The 16,525-nt window shown below is 41.5% G+C and overlaps 1 protein-coding gene across 6 annotated transcripts in view; it reads left to right on the plus strand.

Annotated features, from left to right (window-relative positions):
- The window catches only part of TOP2B (DNA topoisomerase II beta), a 129,484-nt gene that overhangs the window by 3,928 nt on the left and 109,031 nt on the right, over window positions 1–16,525 (plus strand). The window contains exon 2 of one of the 6 annotated variants that reach the window (XM_073333463.1): window positions 7,126–7,187. The exons of 3 other annotated variants lie outside the window; for them this stretch is intronic. The gene's annotated coding sequence lies outside the window, so the exon portion shown is untranslated. Of the gene's footprint in view, window positions 1–7,125; window positions 8,919–8,951; window positions 9,317–16,525 lie in introns of those variants that run through there. 2 more of the 6 variants (XM_073333461.1, XM_073333462.1) reach the window with 2 other exon arrangements.

The raw sequence follows: 16,525 nt of genomic DNA on the forward strand, positions 1-16,525 counted from the left end.
CTGAGTAAAAGGTTTGTATTTTAGTACCTAATCTTCCCTATCTACTTGAAACTCACACTGCTTTATCCTCTTCAGATCACTGTACAGCTTACAGTTTTGTTTGCCCTTCCAACTGGGGTTAGTCGACCTAAATTACACTAGTTTAGCTACGTGAATTATGTAGCTGGAGTCGACGTACCCCAGTGTCTTCATTGCGCTGAGTTGACTGGAGACGCTCTCCGGTCGACTTCCCTTACTCTTCTTGGAGAGTTGGAGTGCCAGGGTCGACCAGCGAGCGTTCTGCCATCGATGTAGCAGGTCTTCACTAGATCCTCTAAATCAATCCCTGCTGCATCGATTGCAGCAGCGTCGATCTCCCCACAATGGAGACCAGTCCTGAGAAGTTTATAATTTTATGGTGGTTTGAAATTAGTTTAGTCTTAGGCCTTGCATTGGACTAAATTGTTTTGGTGACACTTGTTTCAGTTTGGCTTATTTCTGTTTAGTTAAATCTTGTCCTAGTCGATTTAACATAAACAGGAAAAAGCCTGGTTTAAACCAAAATGTATGACCCCAAGTTTAGCACCAGTTTAAATAAATCTGTTTAAATTTACACTTTAAATTACATTTGCACGTAGACAGGTCCTCACTATAAGTTTATAGTGGAGAGCTGCGTACATCAAGCCACCACCAGAGTTGGTATTCATTCCACTCTTATTGGTAATCTCCAGCCAAAAACCCAGTGATTGAAAAAAAATGAATAGTGAACAACCTTCTCACTCCTAGAAATGGTCACAAATTAGAGAGGCCCATTGCATTTAATTGTGAAGGAACTGGTACTGTATTTTGTACTTGTTCTCTGCAGAAATAGGACTTGTCTGAAACATATTTGATTGACATACTAAATCTACAAAATATTATAATACACAACAGGATTAAAAGAGAGCTTTTGATTGTTGTCTTGTTGGCAGTGGGTATTAGATACTTTACAGCTGTAGTTGCCATAGATATTTTGTGATAGTGAATGGAATTGGGGAAGGAGTTCTCCACAATTGCAAATGGAAAGGCAGGAGGTCCATGGGTCTGTGAAAGTGAGAACATCCTGTGATAAGGCATGTAGTAATGGCCACTGCCAAAAGCAGGATACCAAAGTGGACTTTTTCCCTCTGGCCATCTAAGATCCAGTAAAACAAAAGCCTAAGTTCCATGGGAGGTCATGGAGTGCCCATCGTTGGAAGCTTTTAAAAACTGGTTGGACAAACACCCATCAGGGATGATCTAGGTTTACTTGGTTCTGCCACAGTGGACTTGATGACTTCTTGAGGTTACTTCCAGCTCTACATTTCTATGGTTCTGTGATAAGTCTCATCACTTTTGACTAGAATCTGATCATCTCATGTATTAAGCTACCTTTTTGGTGTGGTGACAATATTAACATTTTCCAAGATAATTTCTTGGCTTTACTTCGATATGTTTGAATAACCAGGATTAGTTGATAAATATACATTTTTATTAACTGGCAGGGAAACAAGCAAATTTTTTTTTTTTTTTTGAGGTGGGGATTCATGTCCTGGGATGATGATTATATTTTTACAAACTAATATTAGGAGGGTAGCAATCATGAAACTTCCCTCAAAAATCAATGTTTTTGTTCTACTTGTTGCTTGGCATTACTTCAGTTAGGAGTCCTTATGGATAAAATTAGTCTGAAGCATGTCACTTGTGTAACACTAAACTTTTTGTTATATTGTTTGACTTCTACATTCTTAAAAAATGTCAGTGATTAATTCTGTGTCTGATTTCCAAATCAAACCATTTTTCAAATGGCACTTCAGTAAGGGGGGAGGGGTGGAGGAGAGACAGACACACAAAAAGCCCTCCCCCAAAGTTGGCGTCAGATATGACTGTTAGATTTTATGTAAAGCAAACAATTAGTACATGATTTGGAACAGACTTCAAAGGATCATGTGAAAGAGTTAGCTTTTTAGGGAGGATATTAGGCATTAATCTCAAAGTATCAATTTATAACAAAACTGTCTAAAACTAAGGATGGTCACTTCTGGATTACTACAGAATTTCCCATGCTTTTGAAACCTGAAGCCCACCTTCCCACTTCAGGAAAAAGAAACTGGTCACATTCACCTTCAACCTTGCTTTCTGTTACCTACCCAAAATGATACGTCACTCAGATTGCGTAGCTGTTCATAATGCTACTGGTCCTATCTTACGTGCCTTGGGACAGTGAAATAGTTAAGTAACATTTGAAGTAACATAGCATGAGAGTTAGTACTTATCGAAATAAATGGTCATTTCTATTGGAGCTGTTGTTAATGGTTGTCTGCATCATTTAACCTTGAAAATATTACCTGAGTGTTTCTTCATAACCATAAAGCTTGAGACTTCTTAAAGCTGAGACTCTGGAAAATAACTCGGGTCTCTTCCTACCTCCCCTGTTCCTTCTCATCCCCCTAAAGAGGCATGCTCCACATCTTGGAAAATGCTAGTGTAAAATGAAATACTTGCCTAGTATCACTGCTGTTTCTAGTTAAGCGAATCATATTGATGAATACTAAAATGTTCTGACTCTGTATCTGAGGATTTCTTGACGTATAGACAAATGAACATGACAGATTATAGCATAGTTTGTGCCTAATCAAATGTGTGTTTGTTTGGCTAGGTGAAAAGATAGGAAAATATTGTTATAGTAAAACTGAATTTTAAGCCATATGTTTCTCTCAGCAGTTTTAAAGGACAGGCTTGAAGTTGATTTATTTCTTGTGTGAAAGTTGGCATGTGTATAATGAGTGGGGATCAGTTATTTGGAATCAAACATTGGAGCATGAACTGTCTTTAGTTAGACTTGACAGTCTCCATTAGAGGGAGCTTGTCTTCCCCTCATTTAATCAGTCCATTTAAAAGTAAATGGAATAAACAGACTGAATCAGACCCTTTTTAGTTGATTACATTGAAAATGAAGGGATAGCTTTCAGTTTTGATTGTTTAAACAAGTCTGCTGCTCTGCTATAGCAGGAGAAAGACAAGTAGCTCTTTGAAACAACGTCCAGTAATCTCCATAATTCTCTGAAACTTGCTTGAGAAATGTATATTTAACTAGTCTTTCTTGACCTTTTTGTTCCATTTTGTATATGACTCTACCAAATTCATGGCCATGAAAAACGCGTCATGGATTGTGAAATCTGGTCTCCCACGATGAAATCTGGTCTCTTATGTGCTTTTACACTATACTGTACAATTTTCATGGGGAGACAAGTGTTTTTCAAATTGGGGGTCCTGACCCAAAAGGGAGTTGCAATGGGGTCACAAGGTTATTTTAGGTGGCGGTCATGGTATTGCCACTCTTACTTCTGTGCTGGCTTCAGAGTTGGGAAGCTGGAGAGCGGCGGCTGTTGGCTGGGCACCCAGCTCTGAAGGGAGCATCCTGTCAGCAGCAGCGGAGAAGGGTGGCAATAGCATACCATGCCCTCTTTCTTCTGTGCTGCTGCCTTCAGAGCTGGGTGGCTGGACAGTGGCGTTGCTGACTGAGGGCCCAGGTCTGCAGGCAGCAGCACAGAAGTAAGAGTGGCAATATCATACTATCAGGTTTCAGAGTAGCAGCCGTGTTAGTCTGTATTTGCAAAAAGAAAAGGAGTACTTGTGGCACCTTAGAGACTAACCAATTTATTTGAGCATAAGCTTTCGTGAGCTACAGCATCCGAATGCATCTGATGAAGTGAGCTGTAGCTCACAAAAGCTTATGCTCAAATAAATTGGTTAGTCTCTAAAGTGCCACAAGTACTCCTTTTCTTTTTGCAACTATCGTACTATGCCATCCTTACTTTTGGGCTGCTGCTAGTGGTGGCTCTGCCTTCAGAGCTGGATTCCTGGCCCGCAGCTGCCACTCTCCAGCAGCTCAGCTCTGAAGGCAGCGCCAACACGAGCAGCAGCGCAGAAGTAAGGGTAGTAGTACCACAACACCCCCACAATTCCTTTTTGGGTCAGGACCAATACAATTACAACACTGTGAAATTTTAGATTTAAATAGCTTTGAAATCATGAAATTTATGATTTTAAAATCCTATGACTCTGAAATTGACCAAAATGGATTGTGAATTTGGTAGGGCCCTATATATGGCTAATTGTAGAAAGTACATGACACTTGCCTGCCTTTTATATCAGGGGGTAGCTGTGTTACTCTGTATCCTCAAAAACAATGAGGAGTCCAGTGGCACCTTAAAGACTAACAGATTTATTTGTGCATAAGCTTTCGTGGGTAAAAAACCCATTGCCTGCCTTAATTATTCATTCTGCGTTGGCCTTGTTTATTTGCTTTGTAAACTCATTGGGCAGGGACCATCCTTCACATTTGTATAATGCCTGAAATAAGAGGGTTCTGATCTGATTGATTGGGACTTTTGGGTGCTGTTGTAATATATACAATGGATGAGAAGCCTTTAAATCAACCTTGGAAAAATTCTGATTATCAAAAGCAAGTAGGAACACTTTCTAAGTATGTATGTCCAATACCATTAACTTCTGAATAATTTAAAGTTATGCTTTTTTAAAAAAGCTTATCCTATATGACACCAAAAAAACCCCCTTTTAATACGTGAACCAGGCCTATGTAATGCCGTTGCTTCTTTTCTTACTATCAGGTTTGTAGGCAGACATCCACTAACACTTCTTGTGTTCAAGAGCAGAGCAAGTGGAGGAGGAGCTACGGTGACCCCTGCTGAATCCTCCAGATTCCTCCTATCCTGGGCCTGTGAGGATGGGGACTGAAGATCAGCATCTTCATGTTTCTTCCACTCCCCATCTGCATTAAGCCTGTTTTCACCTTACTTCTTGGCCAGCTGAGGCCAGGCCTAGAACAGCGGTTCTCAACCTTTCCAGACAACTGTACCCCTGTCAGGAGTCTAACTTGTCTTGCTCCAAAGTTTCACCTCGCCTAAAAACTACTTGCTTACAAAATCAGACATAAAAATACAAAAATGTCATAGCATACTATTACTTAAAAATTGCTTGCTTTCTCATTTTGTCTGTATGAAATTTTAGTTTGTACTGACTTTGCTCGTGTTTTTTATGTAGCCTGTTGTAAAAGTAGGCAAATATCCAGATGACTTGATGTACCCCCTAAAAGATCTTGGTGAACCCCCAGAGGTACATGTACCCCTGGTTCATAACCCCTAGCCTAGAACACTCTTGTTCCAAGCCATTTTGTTCTCCTTCAAGCCCCTCCTTAAAATTCTTCTCTGCAGTGTCTACAAAAAAGACAATGGTTAGGTGGCTGTTGTGCTGTGACCACTGCTATTCTGGTGACCAGTATGATTTCATTAAAAGAAAAGGAGTACTTGTGGCACCTTAGAGACTAACCAATTTATTTGAGCATAAGCTTTTGTGAGCTACAGCTCACTTCATCGGATGCATGCTGTGACCACTTCATCGGATGCCACAGTATGCATTCGATGAAGTGAGCTGTAGCTCACGAAAGCTTATGCTCAGATAAATTGGTTAGTCTCTAAGGTGCCACAAGTACTCCTTTTCTTTTTGCGAATACAGACTAACACGGCTGTTACTCTGAAACCTATGATTTCATTGTTTCCTTGTGTTCACTTTTCTGTTTGTACCATGATGGATTGATTTAAATACTTGATTCTAATCTCGTTTTGCATTTCTTTTTTAGTTATTTGCCTAGACAGAGTTTGATTCTCATTAGTTGGAAACCATTAAAACATGTTGACTGGCAACTAAATACAGCCTTTATGTTAAATTCTGTACTTTTTGCTAACCAGGGGGATACATTGTCTGTACATTTAAGCAATTATATGGTTTAACGTACACTTATTGAAATTCTTAATTTTTACATTTTCTATCATATTAGAAAATGGCAAATGATACATTTCTTATAGCTTCAATGATGTAATACTCATGATTTGTATCAAGCTGCATTTGGATGGAAATTGGAATTCAATTAAATGCACAAAAACAGCATCCTAGAATTTTTTAGTTAAAGAATACTATCTTTAATGTATGAAGTAAGAAAAAAGTATGTTTACCAAAACATGTTTTGCATTTAAAACTGATTTATTAAGCAAAAGTAGTACTTCCAGTTAGTGAACTAAACTCATTGTTTCTGTTGACCATCTTCCTCAAGATTTTAGAAGTTAATAGGTCTCATCTTCTCACCTCGCTGTCCCTTATCTAATAAAATTGGGTATTCTTGGCTTTCTAGGGAGCAGGGTCTCTTTAATTTACAGAATAGTCTCTGCATACTGCAATTGAATTGTCCATCTGCTTTTGTTCATATAGGTACTAGCGCTAGTAATTGCTCAGAGTATCAGCTGATATTTTCAGTCAATAAGTAGCTATAAGAATGGACGAGCTTACACCTTGGGAGAAAGAGCTCAGCAACACCCATTCCCATTTCCAAACAAAGTTGGATGGGAGGGTGGCTGTTAGATTTCCAAATTTGTTTGAGTAGGTACGTGAAGAACAAAGAGGTAGCTGTGATGAGGGAAGACTTCTGGGCTTTGCAGGGAAGAAAAGATGACCCAATATATGTGGGAGAGGGGAACTAGGCAGAAAAGTGTAACAGTCAGCTTGTGGCTGTTCTCATCCAGAACACTGAATTATAACCTATAACATGTTGCAAAACTTTCAGTGTCAGAATAAAATGTAGGTTTCTCCTCTTGCTAGCTGAGAGGTTTCACGAATGGACAAGAGAACAGGAGGTAATCAGAGCATGAAAGTATTGCACATATTTATGCTGAACAATTTAAAAAGTAGAATTCAGAAACTTTGTTGGAAGTTAAAACAAATTGCATTGCACTCTGTTTAAATTTCTCTTGAAAAGTAGATTTTTGTCAAAGTAATCATTTATGTCATTGGGAAAACAATTCTTATACTTGCCTACTGAAACATGATGCTCCATCTTGAATCAACAGGCAGGTTTAAAGTTCTGGTGGGACTCCCTTTTTAAAGCAGCAGTACACATAATGAGCCATGTCCAGAAGACTTTCCCATTAACTTCTGTGGGAATGATGGTAGAGGAGGATGTAGAGAACAGCCATGGATTTCAAATACCCATGGTTAAGGGTTCTTCCTGATATGAAAGGCTTTGATTTTTCTCTCATCCTTCTGTTTCTCTAGGTTGCTATGAATCTATTTGAAACTCCTGTGATCCTCTTCATGGAGTTCTCTGCAGGATTGGGGTCAGAGATTTTAATCAAATTTATTGGATTTGTGAAAAATTCATTATCTGTAAAGTGTCAACAAAATATCATTAGCTGTGCAACAAGATTCAAACTGTTAAAAATAAATTAGTGTGTTATTTTAATCTGTAACATGAAGACAAACTTTTAATAGTTCTAAAATATTTTGTTGATTAAAAAAATAGTTGTGTTAGCATAGTCACTTAAGATGAAAGTGTTAAGGCATATAATATCCTATGATTTTGCTCTCTCAAAGGAAGAGGTCTGAGACTATGATTGCTTTTAAATTTCTAACTGTTCCATGTGAAAAAACATGAAAATGACACTTGTCTCATTAATTTCTGGTTGTTATCTGGTCCATAGTATTAAGTGAAATAGACTGCTGCTGTTTGTTTGCCACCTAGAATCTTAATCTATTGTAATGGCTGTAATTAATCATATACCGAATTCTTTTATAGGGCTATATCATACAAGCCTTACAGTGCTGTTCTGCAAAAGAACTGTTAAAATACACTATAATATAAATGTGTGTTTAGCAATTGTACTCTATTATAAAGTCACTACTCAGCAAGCATAAAACTATACCAATCCTAAAGTACAAGCAGCAATTCCATAGTTAGGATTATAAGGCTGTTCCTATTAAAAGCCTGATTTTTGTACTTTTGTAAAATTTGCAGGGGAAAAGCCAGAAATTTTGCATGGACCCTCTTTTGCCATTCTCCTCTTATTTTTTATTAGGGGAGTAAAGGATGGAATCTGTTTGGATAATCTCCTTCCCAACATGGCCCTTTGATGCTGCTGTGGCAGCATAAAGAAACCATAAGAGTCCTGATTCTAGGTGGAGGAGATCTTCCTTCTGAGGCACAGCTCAGCACAAAATATATCTTTAGGGTGTTTTTTTTTTTAAGTGATCCAGATCCTCACCTCGTGTAAATCAGTGAATTCAGTGGAGCCATGCCACTTCACACCAGATGAGAATCTGGACCAGTGTGTTTCACTTACACTCAAACGTGCATTTTTTTTTCTCGTAAGCCTGAAGCTTTCAACATTTTCACCTCCCTTTAAAAACTGATGCATGAGCCTAGTTTTATATTTTTAGGAGCCTGTAACTGATGTTTTTTCCGCGTAAAAGTATGGCAAACTGTACATACTCCCATGCAGAATTCATAAAACTTCTTATGGTAGCCTATGGATAAGCTAATATCCACGCCAGTGTTTAGAAAGGTGAAAATATCTGTAAACTTAGCTGTGAGAGGGAAGAGTATCTGGTTCAGGCATGGCCTTGAGTTCTGAGGTCTTGGAATTTGTTGCAGAATTCACTTTTCCTGCAGAACTGTGCTGTGGAATCTAAGCTTTAATTTTTTAAAAAAGAAGTGTAACCTCTACAGTTAGAAGAAAACTTGAAAACCTGAACTGATGCGTTGTTGTCTTCCTGAGCATGCGCATAGCCTGAAACAATAGCTCTTAGAGGTTGAACTTCCCTATTCATTTCCATGAGTTGTTGTAAATTTTGCGTTTGGATCAATTTCATTGGCAATATGAATAAACTATTTCACTGCTGATTACTTTTTGTAAAAGTCCAAATAATATACACCTCTACCCCGATATAATGTGACCCGATATAACACGAATTCGGATATAACACGGTAAAGCAGCGCTCTGGGGGAGCGGGGCTGCGCGCTCCGGTGGATCAACGCAAGTTCGATATAACACGGTTTCACCTATAACACGGTAAGATTTTTTGGCTCCCGAGGACAGCATTATATCTGGGTGGAGGTGTACTTTTTACTACAATCCCCAACAACTTCTCACCACTCCCTGGCTGCCAAAGGCCCCAGCTGTTAGTCTCCAGCTGTGGGATATTTTTGTATTGTATTTATGAGATGCCATCATTCCTCCCAGAAAATTGTGGGAGTTTGTGCCCACACATGTTTCTCCCTGCATGTCCTGAGAAATCCAGGAGAGGTGTCCATGCAGCAGGACAAGGGTGAACTGGAGCCATGCCTCTACAGGACTGCTGGTCACTGACTCCTGTGCAGCAAGTTAGAAAAACTGGACCATAGAGGTCATGGCTGTAGGAACAGCTGCATTGTGGGCTCGTTGCTGGAGGACTGCTTATATCTGTATAGGTACTTCTACATCCACACCAGCATTTTGATAGAGGGCTTAATTTGCTTGGGGGACTGGTAAAATTTTGCCACTGAAAGAAAGCTGAGGGCATTGTTGCTAGGACTCAAAATTGTGTAGATGCCTGTGCTGCCAGAAAGAGAGTTTTTTGTGACACTAAAACTCCATATAATGTAGACCAGGCCTGGATGAGGCTAAAGGTCTGGGAATTGTTCAGGGCTAAGGTCCTCCTCTGGAAGCAGACTTGGAGTCTGCTGGGACCAGCACCATCCTCTGGAACCACAGCAAAGGATCAATGATGGTAACATTGGCATGTAATGCAACAAAGGCATTGTTGGTGAATGCTACTGCTGAGTCTATGCTGTCTGCATGTCTGCTTCTGCTGTTACTGTCAGCATCTTAGTGCACGGGGTGTTCTTGGCCTTAAAGGTATCTGTTGACCCTTGCTCTGCCACTAGTGCCATGCCGGCAGTAGAGTTAAACCTGAATTTCCAGATGGCCTGAGTCCTCTGTCCCCTACCTTCAAGTATGTGGGCAAGAGGAAAAGGAGCTCTGTGATCTAGTTGGTGCCAAAGGAATCTTGATCTCCAAAGAAACACTTGTACAGACATATATCAAAGGAGCGGCTCAGAAATCATGGTTCAGTCTCCCCCAGAACAAAGGGTGTATCTAGTCCTTGCTGTGCTACCAATTTTCTGGATTTTTGTCTCTGTCTGCTAAAGAGAAGAGATTGGATCCTTTGGTACCAGGGGATACTGCATATCCATTGATTGGATCTGATCAGTCTTTCTTCTCATGTTCCCTCTGTTGATGCTGCTTTTCCAGGAGTTGTTTGAATTGACTTTGGTATCGTCTGGGATATATTTAGAGGTTCACCTGGGCACCTCCTGGAATAAACTAACCCGAGCTGTGATACGATCTGTTCCATTTCTTGCCTTGGTTAGGAGACTTTAAAATCTCATGTGGTGACTTCATCCAGCACCCTCCTTCTGGTTGCTATTAAATGAATTTGGCCTCACTGACAAGCCCTTATGTCAGGTATTATTCAGACCACAGGAGGAAGGCCAAGTCTGCAGTCCAGGCTACTCTTCCAGCCTCTTGCAGAATCATGATCCTTAGAAGTCTCTTGCCTCCTTCCTTCAGCAGCTGAAACACGTGTTCCTTCATAGGATCTGTCTAAATCTGAAGGGTAACATCACAGGTAGGATATGGGAGGTGATACTATGCAGACCAAGATAGCTGATGAAATATTAAGCTAGGCTGAGAATGTGGTGGTTTCTTCTACATGTCCCTCTAATGGCAGATGCTCTGAACCAGGGGTATGCAGAGATCTTCCGGGAGGTATATCAGGTCATCTAGTTATTTGCCTAGATTTACAACAGGCTACATAAAAAGCATAAGCAAAGTCAGTAGAAACTAAAATCTCATACAGACAATGGCTTGTTTATACTGCTCTATATACTATACACTGAAATGTAAGTACAATATTCGTTCCAGTTGATTTATTTTAAAATTGTATGGTAAAAATGAGAAAGTAAGCAATTTTTCAGTAATAGCGTGCTGTATCACTTTTGTATTTTTTGTCTGATTTTTGTAAGCAAGTAGATTTTAAGTGAGATGAAACTTGGGGGTACACAAGGTAAATCAGACTCCCGAAAGGGGTACAGTAGTCTGGAAAGGTTGAGAGTCATTGCTCTGAATTTTGGGACTCTGGCAGCTCAGAAGGCTCATTACTTTACATGTGAATTAATGCCTTCTTGAGGCAGTCAGGGATAACTGTATGGTACTTCTGCCTTCTGTATCAAAGTCTGATAAGCTTTACCAAGTGCCTCAACAGGTTTTGTGCATTCTTTTACGCACCTATCACCAACATCCCTTATGTTTGCATCTTCTGAGAGACAGAGAAGATAAATGGTTTGTCCAGAAACATCTCCTTTTGAGATATAAAAATTGTGTTTTAAAATTAGTAGGCAGTGTACAACCCATTGAACCAATGCTGGAGGAGCAAGGAAAAAACAGGCCAAAGATGACATGTGAACATCATTCTGTAACTACACTCTGCAAGCCTCACTTGGTATCTCAGATTTGATTGCAAGGGTTTTAGCACTTTGAATATCTCTATGGCAGTATGTGTGGCTCAAGTTTCCAGGCCTTTTATCACGTACTCAGGTCAGGGTAATACCTCAGTGGAGAGGGCCTATTCAGTGAAAAGGGAAGTTATTGCTCACTCTTTGTGTAACTGCCCTAAAAAAGACCATTCCAAATGTTGTCATACTTCAGGTGCCTGCAATAGTATGCTTCCTTGACACCTGATTTGGCCTAGTGCAGACCTCATCTTATCAGAGGAAGCTGTACAAATTCAAGTTCAGGAAACTGTGGTCTGACTCATCTCTACTCAGCAGGGCACTTTTGTCAGTGACACCACAAATTTAATGGGGCACCATCTGAGAGCTCAAAGTTATTAGCATTCCAGTTATTTCTCCTTCCTCTCATTCCTTTTTAGTGACATTTATCCCAATTCCTTGTATTACTGTATGGAATTCTCACAAATAATTCAGTTCTGGAAAATATGAAATTTATCTACCTAATCCAATTCGACTCCATGCCATTTCTCCTTCTTTCTCCGTATCAGAGATCATGGATCTTACAAAGCTACGTAGTTATGAGGTTTAAGTTTTGAATATTCATATTGGTCTTTACCCCTTCTCTTTCCTTTAAGAGTGGTTCAAAGCTCTCTAGTTAAAGAATGCTTATCATACTGCCATCAAACTATTCCACCAGTATGTGCAGTGATGAGACTATTAAATCTGTATTTGTTAAAACGTTTAGGTAGCAGCACAGTGTCTAATATATGCACATAAAAATTAGGATATTCCCTGTATCCAGACTTTTAAATTAATAATATTGCCAAGTGTATTGTTTGTTTTTGGAAATCCAATAAATCAAATACAGCATCAGTCTCACTACACTGTATTAATAACTTAACATAGAATCAGCAATCATTGGGTATAGCTTTCCTCTCATTTGAAATGGAGTTAAGTGGATTAATCCAGTATTTTCACCAAGCAAAGTCTTTATCAAGGATGCCTGGGCAGAATTTGTGATTTGCTTTCTTTGTCTTTGAACAAAATCTATTTCAATATAATGTTACAAAAATATAATGTACTCTGTATAGACTTTGGCTTCTGTATGATAAAGATCACACCTAATTATATCATTTTCCTTTTTTGTTGTGTAACTCCCCAAAACATGCTAGTCCCTATACAGCAACCATGATCCCATCCCCAAAGAGTTAATAGTCTAAGGTCCTGATCCTTTAAGGTAATCTCTGGGGGTGACAATAGGACCCTGTAATAATGGACTTCAGAGGGACTCTGCTGTGGCTAAAAGGGCACATCTATGTGGATCATTTTGCAAGATTGGACTAAATAAAGATATGACATAGGAAATCAATACAAGGAAAACCTGGGGAGGCAGGTCAAAGAAGACTAAGAGTTATGTGGTTGTTTAGAATAATGTGCATAACCCATTCATTGGTTTATAAAACTGACCGTTCATAGAGGCAGCTACATTTGCAACTGCTCCTCAGATATCTTGTCAGAGATGGTCCAGATAATACTTAGTCCTGCCATGAGTGCAAGAGACTGGACTAGATGACCTCTCGAGGTCCCTTCCAGTCCTATGATTCTGTAAAATTAATACAGTTTTCACTTAAGAGCAGGAAACAGTGTGAATATTTTTTTTCAAGAAGGTTTGAGGTTAAACTTGTATATTAAAGAGGTAGGATACAGTCTCGGTAGTCCAAGGGTGGGCAAAGTTTTTGGCCTGAGGGCCACATTTGGAGTTCTGAAACTGTTTGGAGGGCTGGGTAGGGAAGGCTGTGCCTCCCCAAACAGCCTGGCCCCGCATCCCCTATTGGCCCCTTCCTGCCCCTCACTGCCCCCCTCAGAACCTCTGACCCATCCAACCCCCCTGCTCCTTTTCCGCTAACTGTCCCCCCCGGAATCCCACCCCCTCTCCATCCCCCCGCTGTCCTTTGACTGCCCTGACCCCTGTCCACACCCCTGCCCCCTGACAGGCCCGCTGGAACTCCCACACCTATCCAACTGCCCCCTGCTTCCTGTCCCCTGACTGCTACCTGGGACCCCCTGCCCTTATCTAACCCCCATGCTCCCTGCCCCCTTACCATGCCGCTCAGAGCACCAGGACCGGCAGCCGTGCCACCTGGCCGGAGCCAGCCACGCAGTCCAGAGCATTGGGGCAGGCCGGCGGCTCTCGCAGCCACGTTGCCCTGCAGGAGCTCGCAGTCCCGCCGCCCAGAATGCTGGCGGCATGGCGAGCTGAGGCTGCAGGGGAGCGGGGACAGCTGGGGAGGGGTCGGGGGCTAGCCTCCCCGGCCGGGAGCTCAAGGGCCAGGCAGGACAGTCCCGTGGGTCGGCTGTGGCCCACCTCTGCAGTAGTCTATATTTATAAAACTAAATGATCCTTAACAGTTTTGTCACACACTTTAGATTACCAGACAAAATAATTAATGGGCCTAGTCCAGCAAGATGCTAAGTGCCTACTGCAAAGTCATGAATGCTCTTAATTCTAAAGTTTCTTAATGCGAACACCAGTTTACATAAACCAGTGTTGGCACTCCCGAGTGCTAGTGAAGACAATCTATCATTGGTTGATGCTGTCTTCAATACTGTGATTAGTCTTGTTCAAAAGTAGGGTTAGGTGGTACACATGCAAACAGCACTCTGGTGCTGGTACCAGTTAAGGTGAATGGGTAATGTCAGCAATACAGAATTGTTCAAAAATTTCCATAGTGTGGACAAAGAATAACAATTGAAGACTGTAGATCTTAATTTCCTGCCCTGAAGATATTACAGTATAAATAACAAGAAAAAGAAAAGATTTGGGAGGGAGGGGGTGGAAGGCTGCAAGAGAGTGATATGTGACAAATACTATTTTCTGTGGGTGGTTTTGTTTGTTGATTATATAATGAGGGATTTGACAAAAGAAGAAAATGGAGATGAATTCCCAAAGCATGGGAGTAGGGGAAATAAGTGATGGGCAACAGCGAGTGAGATGGGAAGATATGAGGGTAAGGGAATTAGTCTGCTGCAGCAGACTAATCATAGAGGGGTTGGGTGGTCAACTAGTTACGTAGAAAAAATGCCCAGTCGAAACAGAAGAAAGATCCCAGTGATGTCATAAACCCACACTTTCTGTTTCTGTTTCTGAAAATTCTGTTTCTGCATAAACCCACACTTTCATGCTTCAAAATCAAATGGTCGGCTTTCACTCAACAATGAATGAACAAACAGAATTATTTAATAATATGCATCAATGTGCAAAACCAGGACTGGAGTGCTGCTTTCAGTGTCAAAAAAAAGAAAAAAAAAGACCTTTACCACTTAAATGAAAAGTTAGCTTTTGTAAACAGGTATGCCATTCTCCTGCATGATACACACAATATTCTTGTCCACAGTTACATCCCTCCCCTGATATTTTCCTTTATTCTGTGTCTTCAGAAACATTAGTAATAAAGCCTTGAAAGCAGCACCACTCCCTTACAGTATAGACTAGCCCTCAGGAGAAGTGAAGCACATCTGGTGAAGATGTTCTCTATGCCTATGGGAGAGAGCTCTCCTGTTGGCATAATAAAACCACCTCCGTGAAAGGCGGTAGCTATGTCAGCGGCATGTCGGAAGCTCTCCCACCGACAGCAGTATCCACAATAGTGCTTAGGTCGGTGTAACTTGTGTCACTCAGCAGGGTGGCTTATTCACGCCCCTGAGCAATATAAGTTATACCGACATAACTTGTAGTGTAGACAAGCCCAGACTCTCCCTTAAGCTTGCTCTCTGGCTGGCTTATTGCTAAGGTGTATCACTGCAGAACTTTTGTCTCTCCCTCTACCTTCCAGGGTTAGTCTTTGAACTAGTGCACATTCACGCAGGGTTCTAAAACCGGACATATATATTGCACATATGTTCTTGCAATTACTTTTAGAATTAGATATAACTGTAGGTATGACTACACTACAGAATTAGGTTGAATTTATAGAAGTTGATTTTTAGAAAGTGATTTTATACAATCGATTGTGTGTGTCCCCACTAAGCGCATTAAGTCGGCAGAGTGCGTCTACAGTACCAAGGCTAGTGTCAATTTTCGGAGTATTGCACTGTGGGTAGCTATCCCACAGTTCCCGCAGTCTCCGCCGCCCATTGGAATTCTGGGTTAAGCTCCCAATGCCTGATGGGGCAAAAACATTGTCGCGGGTGGTTTTGGGTACATGTCATCAGTCACCCCTCCCTCCATGAAAGCAACGGCAGACAATCGTTTTGCGCCTTTTTTCCCTGTGGGCGCCATATTGCTTTCAACAGACGGTGCAGTAGGACTGCTAACTGTCATCGTTGAACCACCGCTTCCGCTGCCACTCTGCTCTCCTGCTCTTGTCTCCATAGCGAATTTCTCCATGTTGTCTCTCAAGGGCTCCCGCTTCCGCTGCAACTCTGCTCTCCTGCTTTCATAAATCCACCTCACAGGTCATCAGCTACTGCTTCCGCTGCCACTCTGTTCTCCTGGTGGTCTCACAGAGTCACTTCCGCTGCAACTCTGCTTGGCTGCTCTTGTCTCGCAATAACACAGCAAGCATGCAGCCAGCTCAGCTGTTGTGTCCTGGCAGCAGATGGTGCAGTAGGTCTGCAAACCATTGTCATTGAACGACCGCTTCTGCTGTCACTCTGCTGTCCTGCAGACAACATACCATGGCAAGCATGGAGCCCGCTCAGATCACCGCGGCAGTTATGAGCATTGTAAACACCTCGTGCATTATCGTGCAGTATATGCAGAACCAGAACCTGCAAAAGCAGGTGAGGAGGCGATGGCAGTGTGGTGACGAGAGTGATGAGGACATGGACACAGAATTCTCTCAAAGCACGGGCCCCGGCAATTTGGACATCCTGGTGGCAGTGGGGCAGGCTCATGCCGTGGAACGCCGATTCTGGGCCCGGGAAACAAGCACAGACTGGTGGGACCACATAGTGTTGCAGGTCTGGGACGATTCCCAGTGGCTGTGAAACTTTCGCATGTGTAAGGGCACTTTCATGGAACTCTTTGACTTGCTTTCCCCTGCCCTGAAGTGCAAGAATACCAAGATGAGAGCAGCCCTCACAGTTGAGAAGCGAGTGGTGATAGCCCTGTGGAAGCTTGCAATG

Source organism: Lepidochelys kempii, chromosome 2, assembly GCF_965140265.1.
Source record: "Lepidochelys kempii isolate rLepKem1 chromosome 2, rLepKem1.hap2, whole genome shotgun sequence".
Classification (NCBI taxonomy): Eukaryota; Metazoa; Chordata; order Testudines; family Cheloniidae; genus Lepidochelys; species Lepidochelys kempii.